This window comes from Rhinatrema bivittatum, chromosome 2 (assembly GCF_901001135.1).
Source record: "Rhinatrema bivittatum chromosome 2, aRhiBiv1.1, whole genome shotgun sequence".
NCBI lineage: Eukaryota > Metazoa > Chordata > Amphibia > Gymnophiona > Rhinatrematidae > Rhinatrema > Rhinatrema bivittatum.
The window spans coordinates 329,539,149-329,559,360 of NC_042616.1; the positions used below are offsets into that span (position 1 = coordinate 329,539,149).

At 42.9% G+C, this 20,212-nt stretch overlaps 1 protein-coding gene across 2 annotated transcripts in view; it reads right to left on the reverse strand.

The window, feature by feature from the left end:
- The window catches only part of BBS9 (Bardet-Biedl syndrome 9), a 1,052,120-nt gene that overhangs the window by 206,690 nt on the left and 825,218 nt on the right, over window positions 1-20,212 (reverse strand). The window lies entirely within an intron of this gene.

A 20,212-nucleotide genomic window follows, 5' to 3' on the forward strand; every position in this document is an offset into this window, starting at 1 on the left:
CGTAGTGGCCTTGGAGGGAACGGGCAGCGCGTGCAGGGCTCAGCGCGCTCAAGGTGCACAAATGTACACCCCCTTGCGTTCGCTGACCCCGGATTTTAAAAGATACGCGCGTATCTATTAAAATCCGGCGTACTCGTTTGCACTGGGTGCACGAACAAAAGTACGCGCTCACGTATTTTTTTTAAATCTGCCCCAATGTACTTGGATTGCAGCAAGGTCTTTGACATGATTCTGCACAGAAGACTTATAAATATACAAATTTTATTTCCAATACAAAGTAGCTTAGAAGACACTTTTAAAATGGTACAAATGTACCTAAAGATAATTGAGCAACTTTTAGACCAAATGAAATTGATTTTCAATCTGGATAAATCCGTGTTTATGATTTTAGATAGGAAAAATGTTAACCTGGAACAGAAAGTAGTTATTTTAAATAATAATGCTAGTTTTAAATTAGAGGCACAGTACGGAATTTAGGTGTCATCATGGATTTTGAACTGAATATGAAAGTGCATATTGCAAAACAAGTCAATGAAGGTTTTGCTAAACTACGGATGCTAAGATGATTGAAACCTCTTATTTCCTGGAATAATTTTAGATATGTGCTCCAGGTTATGTTATTCACAGGAATTGATTACTGTAATTTCACCTTGCTAGGTTTTTGCCTAATTCCACTACTCACCCATTACAGGTACTCCAGAATGCCGCTGCTCGGCTTCTGACAAACACCAAAAAAAGAGACCACGTAACCTCAGTTTTGCAAAGCCTTCACTGGCTGCCGATAGTTTTTAGAATAAAACAAACTGCTGTGCACCATACATAAGATTTTATATGGAGAAAAGACTGACTGGATAAACGTATCAAGCAGACTACACTTTTCCCAGTGGGAATTAAGATCCGCAAACAAAGGTCTTCTTACAGTTCCCATGGTGAAATCGGCCCATTTAAGCGAGGTGAGAGACCGAGCTATTTCGATCGCAGGACCAAAGCTATGGAACACTTTACCACAGAATCTGGGATTAAAACCGGACATGAGAAAATTTACAAGAGAGCTAAAAACATGGTGTTTCCAAAAGGCGTTTAAAGCTGATCCCCAATGAAAGGATTTTTCTATTTTATTTGCTTTTACTGATTCTTTTAATAATGAAGGTAGTTATTCTTTCAGTCTTATTTATTTTTATTAAGATGTTTTTTGTAATTTTATTCTAATTATTTATTTTCATGTTTTTATTTTTATAGTTGAAATGTACATCATAGTGATAGAAACCTTGTTTCTGTACAACGGTATAGAAAAATTGTATAAATAAATAAATGGATCCTAGAGTTTGACTGAATTTGAAACTGGCTACATGGGAGGCAAAAAATGGTAGGGGTAAATGGAGTTTTCTCTATATAATATTGAATGTGAGGTAAATCTCAATTGATTTTCAGAACAGTGGGTTCATGAGGAGCTAAGTAAACTTAAAGTAGATAATGTGATAGGGCCAGAGGAATACAGCCAAGAGTACTAAGGGAATCTTAGAGATCTCCTGGCAGCTCTGCTGGCTGACCTTTTTAATGCTTCTTTAGAGTCTGGAGTAGTTCCAGGGGACTGGAAAAGGGAGGATATGGTTCCTATTCATACAATGGAAGTAAGGAGGAGGCAGGAAATTACAGGCCAATTAGTCTGAACTCTGTGGTGAACAAACTAATGGAATTGCTGCTAAAACAGAGGGCAAGTGTATTTGATGATCTTAAGGTAGCCAAACAGGTGGATAATGTGATGGTAATAGCCAGATAGATGCTTGGCTGAATAGAGAGATGAATGATCAGCAGAAAAAGAGAGGTGATATTGCCCCTGTATGGGTCCCTGGTGAGACCTCACTTGGAATACTGTATATAATTCTTGAGAATGCACCCTTAAAAAGGATACAAACAGGATGGATTTGGTCCAGAGGGTGGCTAGTAAAATTGGTCAGTGGTCTTCGTTCTAAAGCATATGGGGATAGACTTAAAGATCTAAACATGTATACCCCAGAGGTAAGGCAACATTTGATAGAGACATTCAAATTTCTCAAATGTTTCCATGTAAAGGAAGTTAGCCTTTTTCAATGGAAAAGAGGCTCTAGAATTTGGGCAATGAGATGAGATTGATAGGGAGTAGACTAAGGAGTAAACTTAGGAAAGATTTTTTTTTACAGAGAGGGTGGTGGATGCGTGGAACAGCCTCCCAGTGGAAGTGGTGGAGAAAAAAATAATATATGAATTCAAGAAAACATGGGATAAATATGGGGGAACTCTAAGGAAATGAAGAGAATTATAATGCTATATTAATTGGGTGGATAGGCAGACTGGATGGGCCATATGGTCTTTTTCTGCTGTCATGTTTCTATGTTTCTATAAACTTACACACTGAAAATGATTTTCTCTCCAGATGATTTTATAGTTTTAGAACATTATGGTTCATATCAGAGTGCAATAATCTGTTTTATATGTTCTATTTATTCTAACAATAATTTCCTTCACCTTATGCTATGCTGCAGTTAAATGTTCTTCGTACATACCTTCATTCTCAAAGATCACTCTGTCTTTACTCTGAGGGGAATAGAGTCTTTTAGAAAGGTTCTTCATACCATTTTATTCTGACAGTAATGTATGAAGCTGGCTTGTGCCAAAACGAATGAGAGTATGATCAGAATTTGCTCATAGTTATTTTCTCTCAGCATCTGACCATCGAAAAAATGTAAAGTGGCCTACTGATGAAAAAGTAACTGCAACAGAATGTAGAGCTCAGGATGATTCTGTCAGTAGCTATCAGGACAACAGGAAAGCATTGTTTAAGAATACTGGTTCATCACAATTCCTAATGTGTTTTTACAAAGCCATAGGAAAAGGGATTTCAATCAGTAACTGAGCAGTCATATAGCAGCTTCATCTATAAAATCTAAGCGCCTCATTCTTGGTGATTTTTTTCTTTAATAAAATCACTTATGTATTTGCTTTCTCTGTCTGTGTATACATTTTTGTCCAAACCATTAAATGTACAGTAACAAAATTTTCAGGAAAGGTATATTTATATAAACACCAGAGAAACATAATAACATTTTCCTATAAAGCTTATGCATGCCACCCAAAACTGAAATAGTGAGGGGCTCAGTATCTCCAGGAAGAGTTGCAGCTATGCTGTGAGAGGGTCATCTACTGCTCTGATTGTTGTTTGGATGGGAGGTGGAGGTGCATGAACCCTCCCAATAACATAATCAATCCAGGACCTCCATAACTGATGATAGCACAGCACACAACCTAAGGCATAAGTCAACGGGGCGAGTGCTTGGGGAGGATTCTGGGAGCAAGCATGAGGTCTCCATTTACCAGGCCAACACTGACTGAAAGAAAAACATGTATTTTCTCAAGATAGTCCATTTGCAACACCTCTTCCCAAACTAGAAGTGTAAACAAAAAAGGCTATTGTCCAGCGAAAGTAATGCAAAATAGCAAAGTTCAAGCTGCTGATATCATCAAAAATATTATGAACTGGAGAAAAACATGAGGGAAAGTGGAAATCATAGACATCAGCTATTAATGACATAGCAAACAGCAAAGGCAACATATAGGGCCACTGATTTAGAAAGTGCAAAAGTTCTCAAACTGTGAAGTAAGGAGGAGCGACCTCCGCAAGGGTAGGTGGAAAATATCAGACCAGTTTGACTGTGCTGTCCGCCATTACCAACATTAAAGAAAGATTTCAGAAAAATTCAGTCACCCATCAAACAGTGTGCATCAAGAGAGTAGTACGGTAATCGTGCAGCTATGTTTCTGCCGCCTTAACCGTGTTCAGCATAACAGGGGCATCTTTCATGAAAACCTTCATTTTCTCTGGATAGATCATGGCATAATGGGGGTTCAAGCTCAGCAGATCTTTCATGACCCTGGCAAACTGCTGCCACTTTCTTTGCAAATCAGGAGAAAAGTCAGAAAATTTGAGAATACGATGATCATTAAAGCTCAGGTTTTTAAGATTTCATGCAGCATTCATAACTAAGCGCTTATCTGTAAAATTGTGCAGTTTGATGATGATTGCCCTCGGTCTCCCACCTTGAGATGGCACTGGGATTAAAGCTCTGTGTGCGGGGCAGGCCAGGGGGATGGACCCAAGATGGCGGCGGTGTAGCAGCACAGCTCCATTGCTGTCCATTTGTTTCCTGGAACAGCGTTTGTTTCTTTCTAACCATGCCCCTGAAAAGGAAAGGGCGGGTTCGCGTTTACCCTGCAGTGCTATCCCTCCCTCCAGGACAGCAAACTATAAAGGAGCTGGCAGCAAGCTATTCTAAATTGGAGGAGCTGTGCTCCGCGGAGGTGACTATGGGAGGAGCCGTGGTCGACCCTAGAGAGACCTGCTTAAGCCCGCCAGACTCGTGGATGCCTCCAGCGCCAATTCCCCAAAGCTTCTCGAGCCCGGAGAGGGCTGTACCAGTCCAGATAGGGCCTTGGAGTGCAGTTGCAGGAGCCACCGTGGGAAGTGGGAGTGAGATTCAAGGCCTGGATGGGGCAGGGGAAGGGATGGCAGGGTTGCCGATGGCAAACTTAAATCAGGACTTTGTTTCCACTTTGAACGCCTTAAATGGTGAAGATATTTTTTAATTTGAGCCAGAAGCAGGTAATGCCTTATTCCCCAAACCTGAAGTAGTGACCATGGACACTCTCTGGGAGCTGATGACCAAACTGGGGATGGCATTATATAAGTATTCTCAACAGCAAGCAAAGGTTTCCTTAAAAGTTGAAACTTCTACCCAGGAATTCAATGCAAAATACCTAGAACATCAGCAAATGATCCAGAGACTAGAAGAACAGGAAAGGAAGACTCAAGATGTTCAAGCAGCTTTGGTGAAGGATCGTATTGCCCTAAATAGAAAACTGGAACAGTTAGAAAATAAGGCAAGGATCTTAAACCTGAGGTTTATAAATTTCCCGAAGGTTATGGGCGAACAACCTAGAACAATGCTAAGGAAATACATGGTGGACATTTTAAAGATTGCTCCAGAAAATATTCCTACTTTGAACAAAGTGTATTTCATGCCACATGCAAGGCCTAGAGAAGCAGAAGCTGCCCCAGTGATTGATCTGGCATATTTAACAACTTTTCTAGAGACTTCTACTACTGAAATAATAGAGAGGTCTACTCTCTTAGGTTCCATCATTTATTCACAAGATCTTAGCCTTGTAAGGAGGAATTATTTTCAAAATATGAGAGCAGAATTGATGGGTAAAAACATGAAGGTCTTCCCAGATTTGGCCAAGGCGACTCAGGAAAGGAGGAGAGGGTTCCTGTCAATAAGACAGGAGGCCCGCTCTATTGGGGCGACTTTTATGCTCAGGTATCCTTGTCGTTGCATATTAAATTTAGTAGCCGCGCGTATCTGCTAAAATCCTGGATCAGCGCGCGCAAAGCTACCGATTTCGTGTAGCCGGCGCGCGCCAAGCCGCGCAGCCTACCTCCGTTCCCTCCGAGGCCGCTCCGAAATCGGAGCGGCCTCGGAGAGAATTCGCTATCGCCCTGCCCTCACCTTCCCCTCCCTTCCTCTACCTAACCCACCCCCCCGGCCCTGTCTAAACCCCCCCCCTACCTTTGTTGGGGGATTTTCGCCTCCCGGAGGGAGAAGTAAATCCCCGCGCGCCTAGACGTAACCCAGGGGCGGTTCCGGAGGGCGCGGCCACGCCCCCGGACCGCCCCGGGCCGAAACCATGCCCCCGGGCCCGCCCCCGAAATGCTGCGTCCCGCCCCGAAAACGCCGTGCCAATCGGCCCTGCCCCCGACACGCCCCCCTCGAAAAACCCTGGGACTTACTCGAGTCCCGGGGCTCTGCGCACGCCGGCAGGCCTATGTAAAATAGGCGCACCGGTGCGCAAGGCCCTGCTCGCGTAAATCCGCCCGGATTTACGCGAGCAGGGCTCTTAAAATCCGCCCCTAAGTTTTTAAAAAATAATAGCCAGATTCCTTACCCCATGTCACCTAATTTTTATGTTATTGATAATATTATCATTGTATTTTTATTCCTGCTTTATTTTCTTTCTATGTGATTTTATTGAAGTTTTATTCTTTTCTGAATCTAATTTTGTTTCGAAGTATTGTAAACCGCTTTGGTCAGCATTTAATGTTGGTAAAACGGTATATAAAACCATTAAATAAAATAAATAAAAATAAATAAATAAAAGAACAAGTGAACCTCTGGATGTTCTCTAGACGAGGACAATCAATTTCTGTAATCCGAGGAACACCAAGTAAAACCCCCCCAAAATACTGCATAGGTCCAACTTCCCAGGAGGGTCCCAGACTCTTATAGCAGGATTCAAGGAAAGGAAATTAACAGGTAAGTTACATTTTGCCTTCCTTTTCATCCTGCTATACCTGTCCAGATGCATGGAAGCAGGGGTGGCTCAAGACAAACTATTGCCTGAAGTGAGGGATGAGATGGTTCCTCCCCCCTAAAGGCGCAGCATAGGTCAAGTTATTGGAGAGGGACGGGGGAGGGGTCCCCTTTGGATTCATGCCCATTCAGTGATTTGATATGCTATGGAAGGGGGGAAGACAGGGGTCAGGATTCCCAGAGGATTGGGAAAAGGCATTCTCTTGCAGGCTACTACTTAACCTCAGCTATTTAACCAGGGTGGGTTTACTTACAGCCAATGGGTGGCTGGCTGGGCCTAGCCCTGCCCATACTACCTGGGAAGCTGCTAAACCCTTGCTTCTCCAATTCCTCATGAGCCAGCTTAGCTCCCCCTGGCAAGGCTCGGGATTCAAAAGCCCACAGTTCTTCACACAAATCTAAAATTGCCAGAATATAAACATACAATAAAAAATGATGTCTAAATATAATAAAACATTTAAAGTGAAAAAGCAATCTAAAACTGGTAATTCATAAGGAGCAAATTAAATATAATACCTAAGCAGCAAAGCAGAGTCCATAAAAACCTGATCTGTTCATTTATATCCTCTCCTCAAAGTATTGTTTTCATGGAATGTCTAAGGTCAAATAATACTTCAATGGTCTAATTTCAATTGGTAAAGAGCTCCATAAGTGCAAGGTCACATAAGAAAAAGTAGAGTTTCTCAATTTGTGTACGGCAAATCTTACTCAGTGTTGGGGTTATCAGAACATCTTCCTTTACAGACTGCAAAGGACCAAGAAGGCATAAGGTATTAAAAGACTATGTAAATATGATGGGCCTATTCTATGCAGAGACTTAAAAGCAATAGACAAAATGTTCAACTGTGCCCAAAAAGACATTGATATAGATTTTAAAACCTTGCGCTATGCGAATTTTAAATAGCCTAGAAGGATGCGCGTCCGGAAAAAGTAGGCAGAAAAAGAGCGGGGCATGGGAATTCTAGAGGCGGGGCCAGCACTGACACACGTAACCCCTAATTTTCCTCAGCCAGCGTGTGTATGTTATGTATGTAACTTTGCTACGGCTCCTCAGTACATCGGGGAGAGAGAGAGACACTCTTTAAAGGGCTTTCAATATATGCACCATTGTAAGGAGTTGATTTGTACAAGGCAGCTAGCAGAGACTGCAATGTACAAATCAACTCCTCTTGTTAGAATGTTCATCACTTATAAGGTCTAAAATTCTTTAATGATGTCAATTTTACAATGAAAACTTCTGAATATTTCTGTAAACCCCCCCAAAACCCCAACTCACCTCCCGAAAACTCACCCTGAATGAAAGTACCCCCCTTACAATGATGCATATATTGAGTGTCAGCTGAGCCCTATAAAGAGTCTATTTCTCTCTCTCTGTAAGATTGCGTGTAAACGCTATAGACATACGTGCGTGAAGAGAATTTTAAAACCTATGGGATAGATTTTATAAATCTGCGCCTGCGCGTACTTTTGTTCGCGCACCAAGCACAAACAAGAGTACGCGGGATTTTAATAGATACGCGTGTAGCCGCACGTATCCATTAAAATCCGGGGTCGGCGCGTGCAAGGCTGCCCAAAATCGGAAGCCTGCACAAGCCGAGCTGCGCAGCCTGCCTCCGTTCACTCCAAGGCCGCTCCAAAATCGGAGCGGCCTCGGAGGGAACTTTCCTTTCACCCCCCCCGAACCTTCCCCTCCCTTCTTCTACCTAACCCACCCCCCGGCCCTATCTAAACCCCCCCTACCTTTGTTGTACAAGTTATGCCTGCCCGAAGCAGGCGTAACTTGCGCGCGCCGGGCCGGCCGAATCCCAGGCCCCGGAGCCGTTTCGGAGGCCTCGGCCACGCCCCCAAAATGCCGCCAGGCCGGAACCACGCCTGAACCCCCGCCCCCAAATGATGCGCCGCCGCGACATGCCCCCCCCCCAGGAAAGCCCCGGGACTTATGCGCGTCCCGGGGGTTGCGCGTGCCGCCGAGCCTACTCAACATAGGCTCGACGCGTGCAGGGGGTACTTCGGCCAGGTTTTCGGGGGGTATGCGCGTATCTTGAAAATCTGGCCCTATATATACTATAAAATAGTATGTATCTGCACCTGGCAAGTAAATGAGTCAGTGTAATTTTCTTACACTATAGGTGATACCATCTGTGAACCGGACACCTGTTAATAGGTCAATACATTCTGGATTAACTGCTGATTCTTTAAAGTTTTCTGAGTTGTGCCAACATAAAGTTCAGTACAATAAACTAACTTTTCCGTTATTAATGCATGGATCACGATGGTCAGTTAGCATTATCCAAAAAAAGTGCTTATTTGCAGATATGCCACCACTGAATATAGTAGCCCCTGGCCACAAACTGAATTTGGCTGTACATATTTAATAAAAAACAAATAGGCTTGGAACAGTGAGAGAGGAGAGTCTATTAAAACAGGGGTAAAATCCCCAAGTAGTTGCAAATTAAGGTTCGTGGTACCAGAATTCCAGCTCTGGTTCTGATTGACCTAAAAGAAAAAAAGAGAAAGGAGGAAGCACCAGGCTGAAAAAAGAAAAAGAAAAAAAAATACCTAATTTCACAGTCTGGTTGCAGCGGTACTGTTCCAGACCTTGAAATTAGTCAGTTCAAGGGCCCAGTGCATTTATTCCCAGGAGAAGCAGACAACACTTTGGTTGGTCGTGGGACTTTAGGGTATCCACAACTCCCACAAATACCGTGCTTGACACTCAGTCTTCATCAATCATGCACATGAGATCAGTAGAGCAGCTTCATGCCTGGTACTTTTATGTGTTTACAAAACACCACAATCTCAATGTTGCAGAATAAAAGAAGCCAAGTTTTAGCTGACCGGCACTGAAAGTGCTATGTTGTTTTTCTTAGTATCTTGATACTTCTACATATTTTTACATTTTTTCTTTTTTTCTTAACATGACAAAGAAATCTCATTTCAAACTTGCTCCTCTATTTAATACATGTGGAGCTATTATATTGCAGTCATGGAAGAATGTTTTATCTTTTGTTCATTTTAGTTGATTTATAAAATGAAAAAAAAAAAAAAAAAGCAACTTGCAGAAAATACCTTCCTCTCTTAAACTTGTCTTGTTTTTCATGTATCTTAACCTTTAAATTAAAAAAAGGATCACCTAAATTTTCAGCGAGCTGAATGTAACAGGGATTCAATAAGGATTTTGCTCTCATCTCAAATCTAATTAAATCTACTTTTGGTTTTTATTGTTAAAAAAAAAATGATCCTTAAAACTGTTTTACAGTGAAAACCAGCAATTTATAAGTAATTTCTTAAGGGCTAAATTTAATCAATTTATTTTCAAACTGCTACCAGTTAGTATCTGTTCTTAGGATTTGCCACAGCAAGCCATTACATCTTCACTGACTTCATGGGAAACCCCCTCCCCCCAGCCACAATAAGTGGCTGCAGATTGTCAATAATTTTAATATTCAATATTGCGGGGAAGTCTTTCCAGTTATAAGGCTCAGGCACTCACTGCCCAGGCAACTGAAAAAATAGATATGCAATAAAATTGTAAATTGTACAATTTGTAATCTGTTGCACTATTTTGTTTTGATTTTTTTTTTTTTTTTTTAGGAACTTCATAAGTGCATAGGATCAAATTCTAGCCTCTCCGCCCTTCCTAAAGGTGAATAGACAAATAGGAGAAACAAAGTTCTAACTGTGAGGATGCAGTATGGAATAATTCCAAACCTATAAGCTGAGACAGTCTACAAAATGAGTGAAAAATCATCTCACACTAGTTAAGAAAAATGTCATCCATTTCCTAGATCCTCACTGAAGTACTATTTAGCCTAATTTCCTATAAGGAAACTGGCCTTATAAGACCACTGTATTACTTGTGTCTCAGTCCTTCCCTAATAATTTCTAAACCTTATATTCAATTTCATTCAAATTTGTGCCACAGATAGGAGGAGCTCATACTTTTTCATGTGCCCCAATGTTTAAAATCTCTTTTTATTTTTCCTTGCCTTAGTTTCCTATAGGGAAAAAGGCCAGTTTAGCTCAAGGGGAATCTCAGGGAGATTAAGATACGGTATATCAACAAGTATTTTGAAAATTGCCCAGTCATTGGTTAATGCCTATGGTTACCCAGATGAATCATTTTTAGCATTATTTACTTAAAATGTCCATAATCTATAATTCAAATAACTAATGTTGCCATAAATTACATGGGCAAATTTATGTACCAAACGAGAATTATGGTTGCCATATTAATCCACTTGAATATGCAGAATTAAGCATCAACAAATGGTAGATGATACCTTTTAATTGGACTAACAATACTTCTGTGACTAGCTTTGGAGGGTTATCCTCATTTCATCAGGTCAATAAAGAGGTCAATAAAGAAACAGCCTTCTTTTCTACCTCCATCATATTAAGAGTTTTAGGAAATCAAACCAGCTATTCATCTCCTTTGCATGTAAGTTTATTTCACTGCCATGTGGCAATGAAACAAACACTTTCCAAATCACTGTTACAAGAGAAGAGGCCTGCCCATTCCCCAGTCTATGAGAGCACATCAAATATGAGCAGCGGGAATTTCAGTGGCTCATCAAAATAAAGTGTTCATTTCCGATATTTGTAAAGCTGCAAGCTGGTATACTTGAAGCATGTTCATCAAGCACTATTGCTTGGGAAGGGATATCTGCAAGAACAGAAACTTTGGAAGATCGGTACTTCGATGAATACTCAAAGAAAAAAGATTTTCACAATCCAGCAGGAGTTGCACCAACCAGAGAAAATAACTAGTAACAACTCTTGTACGTGACTGTAGAACATTGTTTGTCCATGGAGAAAGAGAAGTTGCTTTCCTGTACCAGGTGTTTCCATAGAGATCAGCGTAAACAGCCCCACAATCCCACCTGTCTCCCCAGAAAGCTGAATTTAGTTTGAAAATGAACTGAGGAGATGGAATGCAGTGACAGAAGTGTGAAAAGTCCCATGTATGCTCAGAGGGAATTCTAGAAATTTCTGAGCTAAATGAAAATCCTGCCCGAACTTGGCGCCATTTAATGTTGTCACCCACTTATGTGGTGTTCCTGCCACTGTCCATAGAGAACACCCATTAAAGGTAAGCAACTTCATTTTACTGCGGCAGCAAGATAGAGGTTCACTGGTTTGGAAATCAGTCCACTTTAGAGGATTTGCCATGTCCAGTCCTGAATAAGACAAAATTATCAGCCTGTGAGAAGGTTTGTAGCCTAGGGTATTTTTGGACTCAAAACTATCTATGGCACCCTAAATTGCATCAATAGCAAATGCTTGCTTTTTCCATTTTGTAGGTTTTGCCTTGAGTGTCCATACTTGGAACATGCTGCATCTACTACCTTTGTAAAAGCTTTCTTGCTCTCAAGGTTGTACTATTTCATGTCCTTGCTAATAAGGTTGCCTTCTAAATCTTTTAGGCACTTAAACTAAATCAAAATATGGTAGCCAGATTGCTAATGGGGTTCAGGCACTGCAACCATATTTCTCTGATTTTGTGCTCTGCTCTTTTCACTGGTTGCCAGTTGAATTTTGAGCTAGATTCAAAATTCTTGTATTAACGTCCAAAACTTCAAAAGAAATGGCCCCAGGCTAACTTAGATCATGGTTAATAGCATATTTATTTACTTATTTTATATTCTGCTTTTCATGCACTTTCAAAGTGGATTACATTCAGGTACTGTAAGTATTTCCCTATCCATAAAAGGTTTACAATCTAAGGCCTAGATTAATCAAATCACAGTAAATATAGCAGAAATATGATGCGTTAGCATCCCACAAGAAAAAGATGGGCATGGTTAGGGAAAATAAAATACTGCACTGTGTATGTAAGTATCACTTTGCACATCATTTTATGTATGGCACATTATTTTCTTTGTTTTCATATACCGGCTTCTGCAACTGCCTCTTTGAGGGTGCACCAGGCATTGGAGAGAGAGGAGAGAAGATGAATTGGTGGTTAGATGGAATTTAGGAGATTTTTCTAGTGATTATTTGAGTGAGTTGTCCTGTTTAGTGTTCTCATCTGTTCTCCTTTACCTTGCTTCTTGTCTTTATCTGTGTGTGGAAGTTTTTGTGCATTTGTCTTGTTTCACTCTTTGTATGGAGGAGTGTTGTGAATGAAGGGCGACTGGAGAGGGGGTGTTGCAGACACCACCTCCTGTAGTGGCGCAGGACTGGAAAAGAGTGTGGTCCAGTGAGGCTGGAGCGCTGGAACAAGGTGCAGGCTAGGCTGAAGCAATGGAACAAGATGCTGGAGCACAGGAATGCTGGAAAGGAACAGAGTGCTAGAAAGGAACAGAGTGAGGTAAGCGTGGAACTGGATGCAGGTAAGCGTGAACTGGAACACTGGAGCTGAGTGCAGGTAAGGGTGGAACTGAAATACAGGAACAGAATGGAGGTAAGCATGGAACTGGATGCAGGTAAGCATGGAACTGGAACACTGGAGCTAAGTGCTGGTAAGGGTGGTACAGGAACATAGGAACAGAGTAGAGGTAAGCGTGGAACTGGATGCAGGTATACATGGAACTGGAATGCTGGAACAGACTGGATCTGAGTGCAGGTGAGAGTGGAGTGGATGCGGGTATACACAGAACTGGAGCACTGGAACAGACAAGGAGTGCAAGCAAGCGTTGAAGTGGGACACTTGAAACAGGCACTAAGGCAAGTCAGACTAGGGCAAGACAGAACAAACCAGGACAAGAACAAGGAACATAGAGTGCCCAAAGGCAGCATAGGCAAAAAAGGCACAGAGGGGCACAGCAGACAGAGGCTTAGAAGCAGGGAGAGACCTGGGAGTCTCAGGGCTAGGCCAGGGTTCAGGAAACAGAGAGGCAAGGATAGGCCACCAGGCAAGGAAGGGTCAGAAGGCCCACAGGCCACAGAGCAAGGCTTGGAACAAAAGGCGAATGGCCACAAGGCAAGACCAAGGCAAGCTGGGAACAGAAAGACCAGAAGCCTAGAGAAAAGCAAGCTGGAGTCAGAAGGCCCAGAAGCCACGAAACAAAGCTAAAAATAGCTTGAGAAAGCCACAAGGCAGAGAGGGCTAGAGCAGGGAGCCAAGAAGGATTTAATGCTGAAGCAAGGGAGACACAGAGTTAAGTAGGGCTGGAGTCTGGGTGTGGTAATGTAAAGTATTACATTCAGGGAGTTTTGATGTAGGAATATATTGCAAGGAGAGGGTAGTACGTATGAGTTGGTGATCAGACCAGGGAATGGGAGTGTAGGTGGAGGCACCTGGGGAGACAGTATTATTAATGAATATCAGGTCTAGGGTGTGATCTGCTTGGTGTGTGGGGCTAGATAGGATTTGATTGTAGCCCATTGCTTTAAGGGCTGATAGAAAGGTTTCACAGGAGGAAGAGAGTGGGATGGCATCAACATGGCTGTTGAAATCTCCCAGAATAATGGCTGGTTTGTTAATGTCTATGTTTTGCATGATAAATTCAATGTTGGGTGAAAGATTTTTGTCAAGTATGCCTGGAGGTATATATACTAGACAAACTTGGAGGTGAGGGGATTTAAAAAGTCCAATTTCGAATTTTGGGGCAGTTGGGACAGTATGCAAGATTAATTTAAGCTCTTTTTTTCCGGCAAGCAGAAGCCCTCTACCCTTTTTTTTGGGTCTCAGCAAAGAGAGTAGATATCATAGGCGTGGTTGGGTAGTTGATTGAGCAGCACTGCATCGGTTTCTTTCAGCCAGGTCTCTGTGATAGCACATATATCTGGTTTGTCATCTAGGAGGAGGTCATGGAGTATGGCTTTTGATGATGGACCTCAAGATATATTATGTAGTAGTATAGAGAAGATGGTGCCTCGTATGCCCAGATATCATGCACATAGCTGTCTCAGATGCAGGCAAGATTCACATGGTTTCAATGTGTTCCACAGCAGCAGGATATCACACACAATAGTAGCTGTGACGTGTTCAGTTCTGCTACATTGCAATACATCGAAAGCTGCAGCTACAGGTATGCTACTCCCACACTGTATGCTTGCATTGCACAAGTGAAGCTAGGGCTATTTGGCCTTGGAAGACAAGTTGTGGTTCACTTTGGCAGTACAGCTAGGCCACTGATAAACTCCCAGACCACTACACTACCAACATAAGAACATAAGAAATTGCCATGCTGGATCAGACCAAGGGTCCATCAAGCCCAGCATCCTGTTTCCAACAGAGGCCAAAACCAGGCCACAAGAACCTGGCAATTACCGAAACACTAAGAAGAACCCATGCTACTGATGCAATTAATAGCAGTGGCTATTCCCTAAGTATAATTGATTAATAGCCATTAATGGACTTCTCCTCCAAGAACTTATCCAAACCTTTTTTGAACCCAGCTACACTAACTGCACTAACCACCTCCTCTGGCAACAAATTCCAGAGCTTTATTGTGCGTTGAGTGAAAAAGAATTTTCTCCGATTAGTCTTAAATGTGTTACTTGCTAACTTCATGGAATGCCCCCTAGTCCTTCTATTATTCGAAAGTGTAAATAACCAAGTCACATCTACTCGTTCAAGACCTCTCATGATCTTAAAGACCTCTATCATATCCCCCCTCAGCCGTCTCTTCTCCAAGCTGAACAGCCTCATGACTGGCCAAGCTTCATTGTGAGAGTTATTATGATGTGGCTACATAGTGCCAACTACAGCCAGATATTAACTCATCCAGCAAAGTGGCATTGGATATCTGAGCCCTTATGCTGCCAATGTTCTAAAACCATCTCTTGGCTGAATGAATAAACAGTGTCAGGCCAAGGTGGAGTGTTAGGTTACAATGCACGAGGACATTTTCTCCTTACCTACACATTACCATACCTGTAGCTTCCATTCTAAAGGGTAGAAGCACAGGATTGCTTGTGGCTAAAGCCAGTGGGGCAGATTTTATAAAAGTACGCCGGATTTCAATAGATAAGCCGCGCGTATGTGTTAAAATCCAGGGTCGGCGCACGCAAGGCTGCCCAAAATCGGCAACCTGCGCGTGCTGAGCCGCACAGCCTGCCTCCGTTCCCTCCACCCCCCTGCATCTTCCCCTCCCTTCCCCACCCCCCCCCCCCAGCCCTATCTAAACCCCTCCCTACCTTTGTTGCACAAGTTACGCCTGCCCGAGGCAGGCGTAACTTGCGTGCGCCGGACCGGCCGCCGTCGCGCCATGGTCCGGTCGGGGGCTGGTCCAGAGGCCGCGGCCATGCCCCAGGAATGCCCCCGATGACGCGCTTGCTGTGACCACGCCCCCTCCCCCAGGAAAGCCCGGGACTTACGCACATCCCGGGGCTTTGCGCACGCTGGCAGCCTACGCAAGATAGGCTCGGCGCGTGCGGGGGGGGGGGTTTGGGGTAGGTTTTCGGGGGTTACGCGCGTAACCCTTTGAAAATCTACCCCAGTGTGTGCTAATTGGGTGCACACACAGTGCATGCTCTGGTGTATGAATTGGTGTGGTAAGGGAAAAAACTACGAGTCCTACATCACTTCCCGATACAGATAAAGATAGAGGCTTACACAGTATATCATTCACTCAAACACATATGCACATCTGTTAGGAACTTTTTGTTTACAGAATATCTCCAGCACTTTGGTAACCTAGAGAGGTCCTAAATGGCTATTCCTGGCCTGTTCATCAAACATCAATGATGTATGTGCCAAGCTTGTCCTTACCTGCTAATGAGGTAAATAGTCATGACTTTTCACAAGAGATTTCACAAGAGATTGTCTACATTTGGCATATATGCTCTCTGTTTCTTTTTTCTAACAGACATGGGAACCTCCAGGCCTCAGGTGACAAAAAATGCATGTATTTCTACAAAACAATACTGAAAGTGGAGAAGACATCATGCCTACCACGATACCTCTGGGAGCAGTTTGGCTATACATTTTTGCACAGTGGCACGCTTCAGAAAGAGGTTTGTTATTGACTCATGAGGTGAACAGCTGACAACACCTTCTTTTGCCTTACTCCTATATACAGAGCTGATGACTAAGAGCCTATCACCACACCTTCCTTGGATTCAGTATCCACAAATTCTAAAATGCACAAACACCACAGGAGACACATCCTATAGGACAGCAAATCTGCTATGCTGGCCACAAGTCATGGCAGCCATGTGGACAAGCAAGGTCCTCAAACCTGAAACACCTGAAAGGTTGTGCCTCTTCTTGGAAGATGACAATTCTTATAGCATGTCTCCCCTAGAGTCCTCAGCCTATGTGCTTTAAAGGTGGCCACATATTGGATAAGAACTGAAACTGATACTAGCAATCATAACAAAAAAATTATCTGCAGATTTTCTATGTACCTACATAAAGCAGACAATATGACTAGCCCTAAGCTGGACAGCAAAGGTCCTTGCTGCACCCTGACATCTCTATATTTCACAGTGACTACCTGTGACAATTCAGGATAGGTTTATAGTTTCAAACACACTTTCGCCTTGGGTTCAATGAGGTGAACCTTTTGTTATGTCACATGTGGGTGCTGTTATTGTCATCATAAAAACTCTAACCTATCCATTTCAGAAGTGACTTTCTATATATCATGTGAAGGCAAGATGCTATCCCATTCTCAATCTATCCTTCAGATAGTCAGACCAGCATTCTTCAATAGCCTCCCTGTGCAGCTAACAACCAAAATGACAGACCAAGGGCCAAGGACCTCACCATCTGTACATGATAGTTGACTTTTTTCTTATCCAGGTATAGCAGGACTCAGCTGTGCATGGTTGTGTGCAACCCCTAAGAGATATGCTAGCTTGCAATGACCTGTGAAAAGTTTGGGATTGCCACAATATTGGACATGTGTTTCCACAAAGGCTCTAAGTGAAGGCCTGCTATGTAAGCACTCAGATATCAGCATTGCCTCAGAAAGTAAGAGCTTGTGATTGATGATTGTAGCTGTCAATTTGTAGCTTCAAGATCTGCCTTTAAGCAGCTGAGTTACTTGTGAATTATTTCACTTATAAAACACTTGGCCTCCATGTCATAGGCCCTGCTGGAGTTCCATCATACCTATGCAACTATATTGCCAACATGTGAAGACTAGGACAGGGTCCAAGGCTTAGCCAAGACTTGCATGAAGGAGCTAGCTATGCCAAGTTATGCACACTGTGTTGGCAGTCCTACACGAATGCTATGGCGAGATGTGACTTTTTTTGTCTCACAATCAATAGGACATCCACATCGGTTTGCTGTTAGGTTTATTTTAGGTTTACTTTGTCTACTACTGTAAACTGCACCTATTGATCTATTATGACTATGTAGCCTAACTAGGCCTAAGTGGTTTATGTTACACACTGACCCAGACTGAGGACTGGTGGATAAAAGAAAGATATAGATGTCAGAAGCCAGAACCACTCTGCTGGACTCTCTTCTATGCAGTGGGAAGGACTAGATGATGACTATCAGGCAAAGTAGCATTGTATGACACTTTGCTGAAGCTGTCTGCCAGTTCGTGTAGTCTCCTCGGCTGTTCAGGGGGATATGGGGGATCCTCAGGTAGATCTGGAACAAGGTCAACTGGGATGTCATAATGTAGAGCAAGATTATGAAAGACACAGCAGCTATGCACTATGTATGCTACTCTGGGTGGGGCATACATGAAAGCTCCCCCTGTTTTGACCAAACAGGAAAATCTACTTTGAGAACTTTGAAGGTGTATTCAATGACAATGGGTAGAACATCAGGCCTTGTTGTATCTTATCTCTGCTGATGTGTTGGGAATAGTGACAGGTTTGAGAAGCCAGGTCCTACAACCATATCCCCAATCTTCTGCGGCAAAGAGAGAGCGGCTGCATCATTCACACCACCATGACTTTGTTATATCTTTGCTAACCTACAGCATGCTATTACAAAGGAGAAGCTAAGCTATAGCTTGACATAAGCCTTAAAAGGCTATTTCCAAACCCAAAGTCCATGTCACCTTTTACTGTGTCACTATATGTACACTATAGGACTTGCTTATGCTGTGTCAGATCTTCATGAATGGAAAACTGCATCTAGGGTTCGTACACAATGTGACCATGTCACTCACAACCAAGCTATCTGCACCTGTTTCTAGCATTCCTCTAACACTGAAGCTGTACATCATGGCTGCCACACAAGTCACTGCAGAAAGACATCAACTTTGTGTTATGATTGCGAATGTCCTTGGCTGCTCTGCAGTTTGTCCTCTAGCGATACACTTTTGCCAGACTTGACATAGTGACTAGGATTGGGCCAAAATGCACAGCCTCCAGCTTCAATTGTACCCCTGTGATGGTCAAGACAAACTGTGGCTGACATCCTGGCTGACCTGGAAGTCCCAGTGCAGGGACTTTCAGGCTAGCCTGGAAGTCCCTGCACTGGAAGACACAAAAAGGTTTTGGTTTACAAGTGACATTTCAACAGCTCCAGAGGGAGGATTTGAACAGCCACTTGCTTAAAGTTGAAAGTCTGTAGTGCTTGGTCACATATAGAGCTTTGTGCCAAGTGCATTGAATGGGCACACAACATTAGCAGGCCTCTACAGTATGGAGAGAGAAGCCTGAGCTCTAGCACTATGGCTTGTTGACCTAAATGTGCAAGCCACTTGTCATGTAATTGATGCAATCACATCCCAGACAGCCTCCCATGTCAGTGCTGTTTGCTGTAAATAAATAGCTGGAGAAGGATGACAGAAAGAAGCACCGCTCTTTCTTAGTAGCCAGCCATCACCATATAGGCCATCATTAAATTGTTCAAACAGGCCAGATTGCCTAAGTATAAAGGAATAGTGCGCAGGTCCCGGGTACCTGGTGAAAACATCCAGGATGTGCAATTAAGCATCCATTTGCACATTGATGGAGGAGAAGAGATTTCTGTTGCCATCAGCCGGGGGAAAGGGGGGGGGGTGAATGACGGATAGGTGAGTGTAGTCAATAGCTCCCAGAACTTTTGGAAAGTTTGCAATGGCATAAAAACCTTTCTTCAAGTCCAGCAAGTCCTGCCTTTAGTGAGGGAATCTGATGTAACAATTAATGTGGCCACGTATAGCTGTTATGACCTGGCCCAGATAGTGGGAAAAAGATGTTTGTGACATTCTCCCAACAACCCTGACTGTTGTTTGCAATGAGCCAGATGTAATAAAATGCAGGGTGCACAATAATTTGGGGAGGCCTTGTATAGTGTGGGACTTTTCTGTGACAGGATCCAGGTCCTCTCTGAGTTCTTGATATAATTCCATGATAGCATGACAGCCAAGGCAATACCTTTTAACCATGTGTTGCTCAGGCAACCCCAGCAATGTTATGTGGGGATGAAAGATGTTCTCCCTGTACCGCCTGCGAGCCCTTCTGCATGGCAAGCTATGACAGGGGGCATCCCGCTCCTCTGGCAGGGCTTGTAGCTTTGGCTCCAGTAAGGGTACTTCCCTAGGAGGTGCTAGAAGCTTCCTTCCCTGTTCTTGTGGCTGTTATTGTTGAGCAGCCTCAATAAGTCAGTATCCCACTGCTAGTATAATTCCACCTAACATTAAAGCTTTAGGAAGAAAGAGCAGGTAATAAAAGATGTTTTTGTTGGCTCATCAGGGATGTGTAAGTGTGTCTGAGAGAAGGCCTCATTTTATTGCATGTGATAAAATACTGCTATCCCGCGATAACGGCTGCTATGGCATGCTAAAAAAATTTTACCCCTCCCCTATTGCATATCAAAGAGGTGTTAGTTTCCACATTAAATCTGGCTGTAGTATGTGATATTATACTGCAAAATGTTGTAGGAAGCCCTTCATTTGCATACATTTCTTTATTTTGCATACTCATCATATTTAAATATTAAAGTGCATTGTGATAAACAT